The sequence below is a fragment of the Chrysochloris asiatica genome, unplaced genomic scaffold (genome assembly GCF_000296735.1).
Source record: "Chrysochloris asiatica unplaced genomic scaffold, ChrAsi1.0 scaffold00073, whole genome shotgun sequence".
NCBI lineage: Eukaryota > Metazoa > Chordata > Mammalia > Afrosoricida > Chrysochloridae > Chrysochloris > Chrysochloris asiatica.
The window spans coordinates 1,460,407-1,475,442 of NW_006408591.1; the positions used below are offsets into that span (position 1 = coordinate 1,460,407).

Consider the following 15,036-nt stretch of genomic DNA (forward strand, 5'->3'; position numbering starts at 1 on the left):
CCACACTTCAATGGCACACCAAGATGTGTTTCATCAGGCACTGACTGGCAAGTGCCAAAAGCATTGCCCCCTCCCCCACCAGCCCCCTTGGCCATTGTTGCTTTCTTAATATACCACTCAAGAAATATCCCCATTCCCTTCAAGACATCCTCTGTGGCTTCTTGCTGCCAGTGAGAGCCGTGAGAATAATGTCTTGCTGTGGATCTGGAGTGTTCGCACTTTAAGGCAAAAGCTAGCTTTGAAGGAGGAATTTTAACTTTGGCTCAAGTGACTTGGTCTTTGCTCCAGGAACCAAGGTGTTTTTCGTTTTGTTTTGTTTAAGACTCAAAGGAAAATTGCTGTCTCCTTATTACAAGATCCTGAGCCACTGACACAATTTTTTTTCTATTTTAAAAAATACTCCTAGAGTTGATAAATTGGTATACTGGCGCTTTCAAGAGAGAGCCTCCCAGGCCCTGGCTATGTTTTATTCTATAGCATTAGTTATTTGTTGTTGTTGTTGTTGTTAAGTGCTTTAGAGTCGGTTCCAGCTCATAGTGACCCTGTACAGGATTTCTGAAGAGCAGCTGGTGGTTTTGAACTGCTAACCTTGTGGCTTACAATCTATCCTACAATGCCATACCAGGAGTCCATAGGAGCTATTTAGGATTTTCCAAATAAAGAAGGAGTTTCTCCTCCTTCAGCGCTTGGCCTTACTGCTCCCTCTGTCCCAGACACTCTCATGTCCCTCACACCTTCTTTGTTAACCCTTCCTCTTCCTCTAGGACCAAGTTTTAAATGTAAGCTCAGGACATTTTTTCCTGATCTGGCAGAGAATAGGCTATGGCCCCTCTAGGATGAATCAACAGCATCTTGAACTTAGCTCTCTCTACGGGGTCACTTAAATAGCCCTGGTGGCACTATGGGCTAGGCACTGAAATGCTAACTGCAAGATCAGTGGTTCAAACCCATGAGCCGCTCCTCAGGAAAAAGAGACTTCTGCTCCCATAAAGAAGTATAGTGTCGGAATCCCAATATAGGGTTGCTAGAGTCTGAATGGACTCAAAGGCAGTAGGGGCTTTTGGGTTTTGACTGGGTCACTTAGTACAACATGTGTTTACTTGTAGAGCTGGTCCACCAGTCCATGGGAGGACATGACACACAGGGGAGTAATCAGATACAGCAGCCATGTCATCTTTCTCTGCTGTAACGTCAATAGCTTATACATTAAATGTTATTTTATGTATTACAGAAATCAAGAGCAGCATGTTAAATGAGGTCTGTAGGCTGTTTGTACTCCAGACTCAACACATACCTAAGTATTTAACCTGTGCTGAACAAGGACTGGGACTCCCAGAAATACAAAGATGAATGAAAAGCTAGTTCTCAAGAATTGACAAAGAAGAAAATGCACAAGGACAAATAACTTGTACTCCAAGATACAGAGTAGAAGGTGCCAGGAGGCACACATATATTGCCATGGCAATCCAGAGGTAAGATGTGTTCTCTGTTGGATGTGGGGTATAAGAAGAGGCTGATGGAATGGATGTGGAAATGACCTACCAGGAAGTAGGTATAACAGATAGCCAAGAGAAAGCAAGAGAACCTGACTTGGAAATCTTCAGCTTAATGGTAGAATTAAATAGGCATTTAATTGTGGGAAACATATTCTGTTCACAAAGTGTCTTGAATGTGAAGTTTGAACTTATATACACAGGGGAATGTCATGATCAGATTTTGTTCTCTAGTCTGATTTGGAGGGAAGTAGACATTTGCACTACAATATGTAAGAAATGTGCAGTCTTCTACTTCTAAACCAGTCAGACAGTGAGCAGCTAGCATTCCAAGAGGGTCCGTCATGGCTGCTTTTCTGAAGAGGAGAGGCTATGAGGTCATCCCTTGCCTGAGAACTTGTCTAACAATGTGCAGGGCTGGAAATCTGTCCTTCTTAGCTCTTCTAAAACAGTCTCAGGGAGACACTCTGAGACCCTCTTAGTGCTCTCCTCACTGAGGACTTGATCCAGGTGCTTTCCCGGCTGGCTTCCAACTGCAGAGTCTAGAGCTTCATTTACCTGGCAGGCAGCTGGAGGCAGGCGCCTGCCCTCACTCTATTGCATTCTGGGAGGGTTTCCTTTGCATCCCCTTCTATTTAACAGAGTTGCCAGCTGCAGCCTTTGCTGGTGTGAGAACCACAAAGCAACTAGTCAAACAATGGGGTAGGGATGGCACCTGCACACTGCTTCACCTGGGAAAGGAGAGAGCAAGTTGGAGACTCAACTATACACCTGCTCCAACCAAAAGGATAGGATTTGCCAAAGAATAGGAGGTCCCATATGAGATGGTGATGAGCGTTGGGAAGAAAAATTATCGCAATAGCATTTACTGATGATAGAACTACACAATTTTAGGCCATTTAAACACATCCCCCCTCGAATGCTCTAAAGCCCACTGTAAAAGATCAGGAAACAAAGGCTTAGAGAGGTAAAATGGCTTTCCCAAAGTAAAAAACAGTTGCCATCTAGCAGATTCTAATTCACAGTGAACCCTTTTGTTTCTGAATAGAACTTTTCCATAGGGTTTTCAATAGCTGCAATCTTATGGAATTTGATCACCAAGCTTTTCTTCCAAGAAACCTCTGTGTAGATTTAAATTGCCAACTTTTGGAGAGCCAAGCACTTGACCACACGTACCAGCTAAAAGACCACTCCCCAAGGTCAGCTACTGTCCAGTGATGGGGCTGGGACTTGAACCTAGGTTCGACTGATTCCAGAGCCCAAAATCTTAACCATTTTGCCATGATGTTTGGTTATTCTATTTCCTAAAACACTGTTGGGGAAACAAAAATGACAGGGTGTTCACTAATAGGGTACTCTCACTCCAGCCTTTATAAAGACAGGAGGAATAACAGTCTCTTTCCAAACAGCTAGACTTCTACCTCACTTGTCATACAGGGGGACACACTCCAACAGCAAGGCCATCCCTGGGGACGGCACTTCCCAGTGGACTCTCCGTGGTATAAAACCACTCCAGATGAAAAGATGGCCTATGCATGAATTGAAACCGATTATGATAATAATCATTCTGTGTAACATTTGGGCAGGAGACAGCTTCTAACAGATTTTAGTGAGAAGTTATGTTTGTCTGACTAAACAAGAGTTTAATTGAAAATGTCAGCCACCTTGAAGATCATTAGGGTGAAGCTTTAGCCTCAAGAAAAGACAAAACTGAAAACAATCATCTGTTGCTGCCTAAAGCCAGCTGAATTAGGGTGGACAGAAAACAAAAAGGATGAGCATATGGAAGCCAGGGCTCTTTGTAAACCATCCGAGCACCATATCCTCAGGACTGCTATAAATGAAAGAGACACTCATTCCCTACACACACATTTTGGGGAGAATTGTGATGAAGTCAGGACCCATGCAGTCAGAGCTGGACAAGCCACCTCAGGAACACACACAAATGTAGTCAAGCTTCTTTTGGGCAGGACTTGTGGTGGTAGGCATTCAGCTGCTCTGAAGCAAATTGTTGATACTTTCTAGTTACCTTCAGTCAAAGCCTAGCAACACTGTGGGTCTTTAAAGGATGGTAGGGACGGTTAATATACTCAGTTGCTAACTGAAAGGTTGACGGGCCAAGTCCTCCTACAAGTGCCTCAGAAGAAAAGTATGGTGACCAGTCATTAAAAACATTTATCAAACTCAGTTTTACTCTGACACATATATCATCACCATAACTCATCAGCAACTGGTTTTTGTTGTTTTATTTTGCTTTAAAGATGATATTTATTCATCCTCTCTGTCCTTTCTCTTCCTCATCTAGCATACACACACTGCCTGATCACAAACACACACTTGAGTACACACACACATCATCAGGGTTTTCCACTGAATGTCCCAACTCAACTGCTCTTCCTTGGGATCCAAAAGTATGATAAGCTCCTGGCAATGTTTGTGTATGTCCAAATAGTTTCCAGTTGATTTTCTTTAGTTCTTTTTGGAAACAAACCGTATATGACTACTAGAGGAGAAAATAGTCCATTTTTAACATATGGAATTTTCTTTTTACTATCAATATTGAAAACAAGTGAGAAAGGAGTGGGTAAAAATTCAGACATTAATGCATAGATCACTTAGAAACTACTCTGAGAAACTGTGCTATATAAAATAAAATATATATGATGCCATATAAAATTATTCCTCCTTTCCAGTATGAAGCAGTGCCTTTACATATCACCAGATTTAACACTGTGTCTCTGTGTTTATGAAAGATCTATCTGGTACATCAAACATCATGAACTTACAGTCTGGGCTCTGACTCTGATATCAGACCAACTGCATTCAGAGCCCAGCTTTACCATAGACTAGTCTTGTAACCTTGGGCAAGTTGTTTCATGCCTCTAAGACCCGTAACATCACTTATATACTGAGATAACAGTAGCATCTATAATCCCTCATGGAGTCCTGGTAAAGCACTGTCGGATAAGCACTGAACTACTACCCTCAAGAGTGGCAGTTCAAACCTACCAGCCCCTCCTCAGACACCCTTAAAGGATGAGTCCGAACTGACTTAACAGCACTTAAAACATAACTCTATATGGAGCCCTGGGAATATAAGCCTTAAGTAGTCAGTTACTAACTGAAAGCTTGGCAGTTCAAACCCACCAGCCACTCCACAGGAAAAAGATGTGGCGGTATTTCCACAAATATTGTTGCTGTTGTTAACTGCTGTCAAAGTCAGTTCCAACTCATAGTGAAGCTGTGTAGGGTTTCCAAGGAGTGGTTGGTGGGTTTGAACCACTGACTTTGTGATTAGCAGTGCAGTGCTAATCCTACACTGCCATATCCAAGATTCCTCCATAAAGATTTGTTGTTATTGTTGTTGTTAAGTGCCATCGAGTAGATTTTGACTCATAGAGACCCTGTATAGGGTTTCTGAGGATCGGCTGATGAGTTTGAACCATCAATCTTGTAATTCAAACCAACCTTGCAGTCCATTGGTTTCCTACATCATCACTCCAGAACTACAGTATTGCAAGTCTAGCCTGTCCTATAGAGTTACTATAATCAGAATCGACCTGATGGCAATGGGTTTGGTATAACCCCATAGAGAAAATGCACTTGACATAGTGTCTGACACATGGTCAGTCCTCAAGAAATGAGCATTGTTCTCAATGCTGTGCATTGTTGTTACTGTCAAGTGGACTCTGGGATTGGATAAAGAGTTTTATTTAGCATTGATTTCTAACAGAGGTTTTAATTTCATGTACAAGAAAATAGGAAAGCAGTGGAGGTTTGTGATGGGGAAGTGGTATGAGAAAGTGGGCTTTCAGGAAGCTCAGACGCTAGGTTTAATAAGAGATAAAGGAGGACTGTTGGCATACGATGGTCATCTAAGAGATCCCGGCTGTGATTTAGGGCTAACATCAGACATCTTCAGATGAGATTGGTAGAAATGACGAAGGCAAGCAAGGAGTCTTTATAAGAATATTTTTAAGGCAGGAGGGGAAAGAATAAGGAAAAGGAAAACAGATTGTTCTAGGTAACCAACCAAAAACTAATCATAGTCAAAGATGGATCAAGGGCAGTCGTCCCAATGCACTGAATCTCTGGCCTTTCAAAGGGAGTCACATCATGCAATGCCACACAGATCATTTTAATAATAAGGAAGCTTTAGTGCTGACTTTCATAGTTCCAATGTTTCCTGGTGCCCTTTCTTTTGCTTCACTGAGCAAGTATTTCTTGAGCACCCATTATTTGTGAGCTCCAAGGACACAGAACTGAACAAGAGACAAATCACTGACTGCCCTTTTGGATTTCCCATCTAGCAAGATTATTGTTGCTGTGGTGCCACTGAGTTAGTACTGACTCATAGTGACCTTATGCACAACAGAACAAAACACTACTGGGTCCTATGTCCACCTCACAATCCCTGCTACACTTGAGCCCATTGCTGATGCCACTGTGCCAATCCGTCTTGTTGAGAGTCTTCCTATTTTTCTCTGACCCTCCACTTCACCAAGTATGATGTCCTTCTCCAGGGACTGGTCCCTCCTGATAATGTGTCTGTAGTATGAGAGGTAAGTCTGGACTCCTGGCTTCCGGGGAGTACTCTGGCTGTACTTTTTAAAACACAGATATGTATGCCCCTTTGGCAGTCCATGGTACTTTTAATAGTCTCTTCCAGCACCATACCTCAAATGCATCGATTCTTCTAGGGTTTTCCTTACTCATGATCCAACTTTCAACTATGGATTGCAGTAGCTAATACCAATTGTGATGTCTTTGATCTGATCTAAATCCCAACTGAATAAGTCTTTCACTAAGTCAGTAAACAAAGCCTCCTTCTGCCTACTTTGCAGAATCATGTTGGGTTCTGGAATCAGGAAGCAAATTGAGTGATTTTTACATAAGAGCACAGCCATACCTATTCTAAGTAGCAGCGTGGATTCCTGGGAAAAGTTTGAACCATCCCTGAATTTTAACTGAAATGAGAAGCAGAATGGGAGAGCAGAAAGGACCCTGGCTTAGGAAAGTTGATGTTATTGTTTTTGTTAGGTGCCATCGAGTTGGTACCAACTATGCACAAAAGAACGAAACACCGCCCAGTCCTGGACCAACCTCACAATTGTTGCCACACTTGCGCCCATTGATGCTGCCATTTTGCTAATCCATCTTGCTGGGGTCTTCCTCTTTTTCTGTGACCTTATACCTTACCAAATATGATATCCTTTTCCAGTGACTGGTCCCTCCTGACAATATGTCTGAAGTATGAGAGACAAAGTTTGGCCAACCTGGCCTCCAAGGAGCACTCTGGCTGTACTTAATCTAACACAGATCTGTTTGTTCTTTTGGCAGCCCATGGCACTTTCAATATTCTCCTCCAACACCATAAATCAGATGCATCAATGAGGATTAGGAAGGTGCAATGTACAATGTACAACTGCTGTAAGTCATGGTCAGTCAAGTCACTTACAATCACTCTTCTCATGTTCTATAGAAAACAAGAGGAATAGGCAAAATCAGCGATCATAAATACAAGACATTCACTTCCCCTGTTCCTTTTGTATGGGGAAAGACACTGTGTCCAGGTTCTGCGTTTGTGTGCTTTTCAACAAAGTGCTCCAGGCAGTCACTACCAATCAAAACTTACTTTAAATTCACCAGTTATTAATTCATCAGTTTCTAATATATGGCATGGCAATTATGATTCTAGAGCTTGAGAGGTAAGCAGAGGGATTACAAGCAGTACAAAATTTAAACACAGACAGTTGCCATCAGTTCAACAGCAACTCGCACTGACCCTACATCATGCATCTAAGTAGAACTGTGCTCCATAGCACTTTCTGTGGCTGATTTTTTTTTTCAGACAAAGTTCACCAGGTCTTTGTTCCATGGCATCTCTGGGTGAACTTGAACCTTCAACATTTCCATTAGCATCAAAGCACCTTAACTATTGGCACCACCCATGGAATTCTAATAGAAATTGTAAAAGATGTATAATGTATCAGAGCAAAGTTGAGTTTAAAAGTAAAGAATTGGGATGAGACTCATTTCCCTCATTTGTAGAAATGGCATGGGGGTGGGGGTGGGGACTGAATGGTAGAAATATGGAGAAGGCTTTTGAAAATCTCCACACTAAGTAACTGAAGCATTCGTGCTCCATTAAAGTCTATTAAAATCCAGCTTTTGCTTGTAAAGTGCCATCAAATGGGTTGTGACCCTGTGTCACAGCAACCCTGTGTAGGATTTCCAAGGCTATAAATCTTCAAGGGAGCAAAAAGCCTTATCTTTCTCCCACAGAGTTGCTGGTGGGCTCAAACTGCTGACCTTGCAGTTCACAGTCTAGTATTTATCCTATTGAGCAACCATGCTCCCTGTAAAGCACTAGTTCTTTCCATAGTTTTCTCTAAAATGGCAAAATGAAGAATTCTAGCATATACTGAAGAACTAGGAATAATCCTTATCAAGAATGACCCTCCTGTTCCTAACGGATAGGTGTGCTTCCTAAGAACAATTTATGAACAAAAGTGACAGACATAGGGCTGCAGGGGCATCCCAGTGTCTACTGTATATGGTGGGAAAGGTGGCAAAACAACACCAATGTTCTCCCCAGCGGGGAGTTTCTTGTCATATTTGCTCAGAGTGATCTGGCTCTGCACATACCTGTCTGTCTTTGTGACTTCGGGAGAGGTCTGAGGGAAGACCAACGGCAGGTTTTGCTTAGCTGAAGGATAGGAAGCCTGTTTACTCTAAGACATAAATAAAGCAACAAAGTTCCTCATGGAGGAATGTATAATACTGTTTAAAATGTTTGTATGTTTCAATTGTTTTTAAGTATATAATTGGAGCCTGAACATTATACAAGTGTACTGATAAAGGCCAAAACTGCTTAAAAAGGTTCTCAAAAAATTTAAGTCTTTCTGAGATTGCTTGTTAGGTGTGTTATTTTTATCTATTCTACTGGGATTAAAAATGGCCTAGAATCTAGGCCTGAGTGGGAAGAGTACATTCTGCCCTACCTGGTTTCTCTCCTTATCCATCAGGATTCATCAGAAACCTGGACATGGATACCAGTACCATAGAGAAAGCACAATTAAAGCTGGAGAGGGTCAGCCTGTGCTCATCAGAGCCAAATGGACCCGCGGTTCCCGAGCCCTGCTCTGCGGCCCCATCTTTGACTGACATGTGACATTCTTGTCTTCGGGGACAGAGAAGCCAAGCTCCTGATGGTTATCGACATCACAAAATGTCATGTCTGAATATGCTTCAGCAGACCTTCCTCCCCCACTTCATTTCCTGCCTCCTGCCCCTCAGTTTAGTTTAATTATACAATGAAAACTCTCAAGTATGGAATGGCTGCCTGCTGTATCACACAGGCCTTTAATTGTACTCTGGAGTTGGATCGTGGCATTTTATCACCCTGCAATGGTAAAAGGCACATTTGCAACAGGAGTAGGTCATGCAATATTTTCTGGAAATGCCAATGGATTTCAAGACACCTCCTTTTTCATACGAGGCTTTTGTGATTTCGTCTGTGTGAGCAGGAGAATGGTGACTTTCTACCCCTTCTCTTGGATATTTCCTACTCTCATCACAATTCTGCATGATACCCCAAAGTCTATTCTTTATATTGGAGTCCTGGTGTGGCGATGTGGGTTAATGCACCAGACTGTAAAGCCAGTTTGAACTGCAAGGTCGGCGGTTCAAGCTCACCAGTCGCTCCTTGGAAAACCTACACAGGGTCACTATGAGTCGGAACTGACTTGATGGCACTTAACAACAACATTCTTTATATAAGAAAGAGCTCTGGTAGTGTAGTGGTTATGAGTCGGGCTGCTAACTTCAAGGTCAGCAGGTTGAAGCTACCAGCTGTTCCGTGGGAGAAAGATGAGGCTTTCTGCTCCCATAAAGATTTACAGCCTCAGAAACCCTATATAGGGTCGCTATGAGTCGGAACTGACTCCACAGCACACCACCACCACCACCACCATTCTTTATATGGATGAATGTTAATGACCTAAACTGTAATCACTTGTTTCTTATCAACACACAAAATCATCTGAGCTGATTTAATTTTTTTATTATCATAGTTCTTCTACTATGATGGCACAGCCGTTTATTGTTGTTTTTGCTCTTTTGAATCATTTTTCACCTTATAGTACAATGGTTAAGCAGTTAGCTGCTAAAGGGTGACAATTTGAACCCACCCAGTCGCTCCACAGAAGAAAGACTTGGTGCCAGGTAGTTCTAATCTGTCATCTGCAGCCACTATGAGTCTGAATCAATAATAACAGAAAGACAGATCACAATAGAAAAGCTATGTTCAAGCTTTTCTCAAAAATAGATCACCTCAATAAATAAGAAAATTTCCTAAAAGACAAAAAAGTGACCCTCCTATTCTCAATCTAGAGATGGATGGCGTGGGTGCCAACGTCTATACATGCCCTTCTCAACCAGCACTGGCCTTCCTTACTGTCACTGTTGTTGTTAAGTGCTGTGGAGTAGCAACCAACTCATAGCAACTCTGTATAGAGTTTCTGAGGAGCAACTGGTGAGTTGGAACTGCCTGCCAAGCAATTAGCAGCAGTCCAGTGCTTATTCTACAGCACCACACCAGGACTCCTTCCCTATTATATGGATTCAGTAAGTGCTCACAAAATGAGTCCTCCCAACCATTAACTTCAAATGTGCGCCATATCAAACATACCCTGCCCATACTTAACCAAGAATTCTGATTTTCAGCTGTTGGACACTGTGCCCTAATTCACCCTACGAGTACAGAGTCTCTCCAGGTAACCACCATTCTCTAGTTCATTCCAAACCTCCAGAAAGAAGAGTTCATGCATTCATATGGTTTATAAGTCATGTTCCCCATAACCGTATTTTTCACTTGACAGATTCATGTTGTATCACTTTTAAACAATTCCCAGTGATGTACAGTGGTGTCTGCTCACAGATGTTTCCCTAATAGTGCTAAGTAAAATGAAAGGTTTCAGGCTAGCTTTCACGGAGGCAGTGAGCTAAGGAGAAATGGATGACCAATGCTTTTTTTTCTATTTCCTGGCCCACAGAAAATTAACACTCATGAATACGGCTTCTCTTGGTACTCCTGCCTACTTCCCTGGGATGTTAGGCACTTAAAGACTTGAGAAGAATCAGGAAGGACTTCTGAGTTTTTATGTAACATGGGTACTAATCCGTAGTGAACACAACCGAGGAAAGGGCCAACTAAAGTGCAGCATCAGTATCCTAGGAAGAATAGTAACCTATTCTTCACACCGCACTTCTCAGCAAGACCGCAGTCAGTCCAGACAAATGTTCTGCTTTAGCAATCCAAGACTGTGCATGAACATCTGCGGGAGCCCAGCATTTTGGGGACCACAAAGGAGCTGACTGGTGAAAGAAGTGGCCAGCCCAGGATCCTGCACAACTGCCGTTGTTAAGTGCCAAAGAATCAGTTCTGACTCATAGAGACCCTGTATAGGGTTTCCGAGGTTGTAACTCTTTAAAGGAGCAGAAAGCCTCATCTTTCTCCCAAGGAGTGGCTAATGGACTCAAACCACTGACCTTTTGGTTAACAGTCCAGTTCTCATCCTACAGAGGCACTAGCGCTCTGATTGATTCTCAACAGTCATTACTGTTGTTTAGTGCCTTTGAGTTGGTTTCATTTCACAGCAACCCTGTATATTGTTTCCAAGGAGTGGTTGGTCACTTTGAACTGCCAACCCTATGGCTCAAACCGACGTTACAGTTGAGTGTGTATCCCACAGTGTCACACCAGTACTCAAATAATAAAAGTTATTGTTGTTGTTGTTATTAAGTGCCGCTGAGTGGTTCCGACCCAGAGCGACCCTGAACAGGGTTCCCAAGGCTGTCAATCTTTACAGGAACAGAAAGCCTCATCTTTCTCCCGCGGAGCAGCTGGTAGTTTCGCACAGCTGACCTTGCGGTTCACAGCCCGATTTGTAACCACTACACTACCAGAACTCCTAATAAAAGTTATTACAAGGTCTCAAAAGAAATATAAAGTGCATTTAAAAATTCAAATATTGGTGAAATTGGCATTGATCAGAAGCATTTTTAACCTGAGAAAGGAAAAGTTACCAATGAGTGATATAAACCACCTGGAATCTCATTGGGACTGAAGACCACAGGAGATGCAGAGTTCATCTGATGGAATTTGTCCAAAAGTCAACACTCCACGACCACTCTAGCCCATAGTCACTCCTACGTCAAAATCCCCAGTCTTCCAAGGTAGAAAACTCAGATGCCTATAGGAATCAAGCAGATGTAATGAGAGCAAGCCCAGAGTACTAAACTCCAGGCAGATGTGGTCATGTGGGAATGGCAGCTAAGTCTTCTGACCTGGAGATCATGGGAATTTGGATTTTATATAAGTCTTCTAATTTTTAAATATTAGTTCAAACTAAGAAAGTAGTGTAAGCCAAACTAAACATTTCTGACTATAGGCTGGACCCGCTTCATGGTTTGCCATTTTGTAATCCCTTAATTAACTCTTTGATTCCTAGGTCACTGACTTATACACAGCTTTTGCATTAATTTACTTTTCACTTTGCAATCTGTGCACTTCACAAATTGATTCCAAACATTTTTGACCCTGACATACTTTTGGCTGGATGGAATAAAAAAAAAAGTGTGTTTTAATAAACAGGGGCCCTCTTCTAGATTGTTGTGCCGAAGAGTGGCTACAAAAAGCTCTACCATTCCTGTCTCTGTCTGTGAGAATACAAAGGCAAAAGGGGAACGTGGAGTCAATATCAGTGAGTGTGTCTCTTTCTCGACGCCATTTTTTTTACTTCCTGGCAGGTGCATGTTCACAATGGTGATTTCTCATTTAATTGCTAAGCATTTCCACTGCACAGTAAAATCCATCATGGACCAGACACGGAGTATGCTAATCCCCCATCTCTCTGATAATGCAGATTCAATGGGGTCTTCTTCCCGCCAATGTGCGTTCATAAATGCCATTAATAGTAATGGGAGTCAAATGCAAAATATGACTAGTGCATGAAATATATTCTCAACCACAAGGACAAACTGCCACACAGCTCACTGCCTTGTGCTAAATTAGGGCTGGGGAGTCTCTGATTTGAACTGAGATGGCGATCATGACAAATAAATTAAAGAAAGAAAAAAAAATCCCACTTCACTGCTTATCCACCACCAAGACTATCCCTGACTTGCAGGTCAGAGACAATGAATGACTTTGAAGCTTAGAAACAGAGTCAGAAAGATGCAAACTCCCAGTCTTGCAGGGGGAATTAATGAAACACAACTAAGCTGATTCAACACTGATGCCCTTCAGTCATCCCACCCACTAAAAGACACCGTTAAAAACCCGCCAGCTTTTATTAGCAGAAACAAACGAAGTCGACTACCGAGCACTCTGGAGTTTTTCATCCTGAAAGTCCAGGATGGCTTTGGTATAATAAAGGTCATATCTCCTAACCACCATAATGTTCACACAGCAACCTGAGCTCCAGGCGAGGGCCAGGCTAGCTTCTCAGTATTCCCCCTGTAGAAGGTGTTGCCGATTAAACTATCACATTTCAAAGGGTTCCTTACAGTAAATAGGAAAGAAAGGAAAAAAGAGATCCAGGGCCTTTTGTTAGTCAAAAAGCTAGGGAAAGGCGATAATTAACCCATTTTTGTAGAGAAATCATTTGGACAAAAGTCAAGGGATTTACCACCCTGTCAATTGTTAAGTCTAGATAAGGACATTATATTCCACTGCACAAAGGGTGACTGAGATGGTGAATGGAAAGTAGGCCACTACTACTACTTTACCTCACATCTGAAAAAAGGACCTTTTTTTTGTCCCCCGATGCAAGTGATGGACAAAAAGATTTTTTTTTTTTTTTCCCCATCACACTAAAAACATCACTTCAGATCTTGGCTTTTGCATTTTGTTAAATATTCAAAGGTATTCTGCAATTAGCATGTCATTAATGAATAATTAATTACAACGAAAGCAGCCTTCAGATTTTTGCAGCTAAATTATTTAAACAGCAAATATAACAATACAGTGCAACGCTCTCATTCGGTTTTGTGATTGCATTATTTGAAAGGAACAGCAATATTACTTTTCATTAGTTTCCAGAATTATGTGCAGCAGAAACTGTTTTCATTTTTTCCTCTTTACCTAAAAGTTGCTTCATGTCCTTTAAAAGGGAATATCAATTCAATTCAGATTAGATTTCCTCAGAATTAATTAGCTGCAAATATCTGAAAACTGTGGCTAGGGATATAAGGCATATCTGAACTTAAAAGGAAAAAAAGCAAACCTTTTTAAACCTGTCCTCTAAAATGATTCTGGCACAAAAATACCCCTTTCTAGATATTTGGTTACCACTTCTGAAAAAGGAAACCAGCTAAAAATGCTTTTTCTTTTCTTTTCTCTTTAAGCAAGAGAGTATTACAAATCTACCCCCAGCATATAGTCAAGAGTTAAATAGAAAGTAATTTGTTGCTACTTGCAGATATACATCACTAGTAGGAAGTGAGTTTATATTTATAAGCTGCACATCTGGGATCGGTTGACTTATCCATCTGCTAACTACACCAGTAAACAGTATGCCTGGGACCGTCAAATTCTTGCATCCATCACAAATTCCTGCTTTAATTGTGTGTTTACGTGGCAAACCTCTGCTTAAGTATATTTTAAGATTGTTTTAAGCAGTTGTAATTACTCCTTTCTTCTTCATATTAACTCCAACACGTTTTATTTGCCATTATGACAGGCAATGATTTTGCAAGCCCCATAGATAAATAAATGTCAGCAGCCATCCTGCCAGGAATTGGTAGGCAGAGACCCAAAGACGGAAGGTTCAACCTGTCTGTCCAAAATAGTTGGGGATTTGGGGTTTTTGTTGTTGTTTTTTTAATGAAAGTCAGCATCTTGAATCACAACTTCAAATCTCAGTAAAGCCAGTTGAGTCGTCCTTTCTCCTAAACTCACAAAGTAAATGATTATACATTTCCCTTACTACTAACTGAATGGTTGGCTTTTCAAATCCACCCAGTGATCCTGAAGATAAAAGGCTTGTTCTCTGAGATTATTATTGTTAACTGCCATCATGTTGATTTCAACTCAAGACAACCTCATGTGTGCAGAGTTATTGTTTCTGTTATTAAGTGCTGTGAGTTGATTCCAACTCATAACAACCCTGTATAGGGTTTCACAGTAGTGGCAGCTGAGTTTGAACCGCTGACCTTGCACTTCAAACCAATCTTCCGTTCCAGTGCATTATCCTGCATCGCCATACCAGGACTTCAAAACTGTGCTATATTGGATTATCAAGGCTGTGACTTTTCGGAAACAGATCTACTGGTCTGTCTTCCCAAGCACTTCAGTTCAGGATGGGTTTGAATTGCTAATCACTCAGCTAGTAGCTGAACATTAACCACTCACACCACCCAGGACTACTTCCCATAAAATGATTGTTGTTGTTAAGTGACATCAAGTCGGTTCCAACTCATAGTGACCCTGTATAAGGTTTCTGAGGAGCAGCTCCTGAGTTTGAATTGCCAAGCTTGA

General features: G+C 41.6%; 1 protein-coding gene across 2 annotated transcripts in view; it reads right to left on the bottom strand.

Annotated features, from left to right (window-relative positions):
- Positions 1-15,036, bottom strand: part of EBF1 (early B-cell factor 1) — a 538,394-nt gene that overhangs the window by 335,662 nt on the left and 187,696 nt on the right. The window lies entirely within an intron of this gene.